This window comes from Mus musculus, chromosome 3 (assembly GCF_000001635.26).
Source record: "Mus musculus strain C57BL/6J chromosome 3, GRCm38.p6 C57BL/6J".
Lineage (NCBI taxonomy): Eukaryota > Metazoa > Chordata > Mammalia > Rodentia > Muridae > Mus > Mus musculus.
This window is the reverse complement of record NC_000069.6, coordinates 59,766,491-59,769,415: the sequence shown is the minus strand read 5'-3', so window position 1 is coordinate 59,769,415 and position 2,925 is coordinate 59,766,491. Positions and strand designations below refer to the sequence as shown.

Here is a 2,925-nt window from a genome sequence, read left to right as displayed (position 1 = left end):
ATTTTTAGGGTCACTTACATATACTATCATATCATCTGCAAAAAGTGATATTTTGACTTCTTCTTTTCCAATTTGTATCCCCTTGATCTCCTTTTGTTGTCAAATTGCTCTGGCTAGGACTTCAAGTACAATGTTGAATAGGTAGGGAGAAAGTGGACAGCCTTGTCTAGTCCCTGATTTTAGTGGAATTGCTTCAAGCTTCTCACCATTTACTTTATTGTTGGCTACAGGTTTGCTGTAGATTGCTTTTATCGTGTTTAGGTATGGGCCTTGAATTCCTGACCTTTCCACGACTTTTATCATGAATGGGTGTTGGATATTGTCAAAAGCTTTTTCAGCATCTAACAAGATGATCATGTGGTTTTTGTCTTTGAGTTTGTTTATATAATGGATTACATTGATGGATTTTCGTATGTTAAACCATTTCTGCATCCCTGGAATAAAACCTACTTGGTCAGGATGGATGATTGCTTTAATGTGTTCTTGGATCCGGTTAGCGAGTTTTTTTTTTTTTTTTTTTTTGAAATTTAAAGAAAAAATTTATTGAAGATCTGAAAAACAACTCCTACAAGATTGACTTTTCCATAAAACTGCAGCTACATGATGCATTGCGTCTATCATGTTAAAACGTGCATTAGACACAAATACAAAACCCATGAAAACAAGCCACCATTCTTTAACAGTTGAGCAAAGATAAGATGCCTAAGGAATGACATGGATGACTTGCAAAGGATGGGCTCTTTAAGCACCATTAAAAAAAAAAAAAGAGCACAGATGGATGAGTGTTCAGTTATATACACTGAAGTGAACCTTTGGCACTAGGAATCAGAGCATTTGTCATAGAGCATTAACACATATTATAAAAGTGTGTAGTGTCAAAGGAACAGAACCACCAGCACTCAAAAGCAGCTTTGTCAACTAGGCAAACACTCTACAGCATGTCTCTCTGTTGTCCGTCACTGATACACTGGTAGAAACTTTGAAATGAAAAAAGGAAGAAAAAAGGAGCAGTTACTCCTTTTATTTTCTCTGTTTAAAATCAAAGAGGAAACAAACAACTCTGTTATACACTAACGGTCTTCAAAGTACATCATTTGTACAAAAGAAGGACTAAGAACCAAACTGTTTACAGAGATCCAAGCACGAGGGAGAGAGGGCGAGCACACCCCTCAGAAGGCTTTCCGATGGTACTCAGGAGGAGCCACTTCATAATCACTGGCACTGAACAAGGTTGCAGAATTCTTCGCCAGGTACTTGAGAAAATCATGTAGATAGTTCAGTAATAAAGCAAGGCTTTTCTCATCTAGAGGCGTGTAGGCCAACATCGCTCCAATTCTCACAAATAATCTCAGCAAATGTGGCGCTCCGTACACCTGGGACATGGGCGCATCTGGGTGGTCGGCGAGGATTTCAGCATACTGTGGTCTCTCAAACTTGTAGAGGAGCTGAGTGCCCAACATGACGTTGAAGTACTCCTTTATGCCTGCCACCACCTCATTAACAGCATACTCTTTATTATCTGTATTTCCTCGAGACTTCTTATAATTTGCATAATCCTCCAAAATGGAATCCACATTCTTCTTGGCAGGAAGATAAAAAAGCTGCTTTTGTCTGGTGATCAAGTCCCAGTCATCCACAAGCCAGGGTTTCAGCTCTTCAGGAATCTTCACTTTAACTTCAACTCTGTTCATGAAGGTTTCTTCATTTTCAACGGTAGGATCTACCCGGGCTCTCTTCTTCCTAGGAGGCTAAGGTGTCTCACTGGTACTGCCACCATCTCCGTTTCCAGGTGTTTTCTGCTTGTTCTTTTATGTTTTCACTTCGACATTTTTCTGTTGCAGACCGGATGTCTTCTTCCCCGGAGCAGCCCCTCTCATCTTGCACTCTGCATATTGTTCCTGACTGGCCTTTTGAAGTTCTCGCTGTTTCTGCAAATTGGTGTCCACGTATTTGAGTACTCTGCTTTCTGGCACCCATTCATCCCAATTTTTATTCCAGCCACTGTAATGGATGAAGTATTTCACTTGTTTGTCCTTTATGGCAACCTTTACACACTTTGCTTCATAGAGAAGAGGCCCATGAAAGCACAGCACTCGCTCGCCCTCCTGGAATTTCGGCTTAGGGTCCTGCTTGGGCGCCATTTATAAGTGATTCGCCGCCTCCTCCTTCTCCCACCACCCCCGACTACCGCCCCCTACTCTCTCAAGAATTTTATTGAGTATTTTTGCATCGATATTCATAAGGGAAGTTGGTCTGAAGTTCTCTATCTTTGTTGGATCTTTCTGTGGTTTAGGTATCAGAGTTAATTGTGGCTTCATAGAATGAGTTGGGTAGAGTTCCCTCTACTTCTATTTTGTGGAATAGTTTGTGCAGAACTGGAATTAGATCTTCTTTGAAGGTCTGGTAGAACTCTGCACTAAACCCATCTGGTCCTCGGCTTTTTTTGGCTGGGAGACTATTAATGATTGCTTCTATTTCTTTAGGGGATATGGGACTGTTTAGATCTTTAACTTGCTCCTGATTTAACTTTGGTCCCTGGTATCTGTCTAGAAATTTGTCCATTTCGTCCAGGTTTTCCAGTTTTGTTGAGTATAGCCTTTTGTAGAAGGATCTGATGGAGTTTTGGATTTCTTCAGGATCTGTTGTTATGTCTCCCTTTTCATTTCTGATTTTCTTAATTAGGAAGTTGTCGCTGTGCCCTCTAGTGAGTCTAGCTAAGGGTTTATCTATCTTGTTGATTTTCTCAAAGAACCAACTCCTTGTTTGGTTAATTCTTTGAATAGTTCTTCTTGTTTCCACTTGGTTGATTTCACCCCTGAGTTTGATTATTCCCTGCCATCTACTCCTCTTGGGTGAATTTGCTTCCTTTTTTTCTAGAGCTTGTAGATGTGTTGTCAAGCTGCTAGTGTGTGCTCTTTCCAGTTT

At 40.6% G+C, this 2,925-nt stretch overlaps 1 pseudogene; it reads right to left on the bottom strand.

Annotated features, from left to right (window-relative positions):
• Gm5539 (predicted gene 5539) lies at positions 502-2,203 on the bottom strand (annotated as a pseudogene).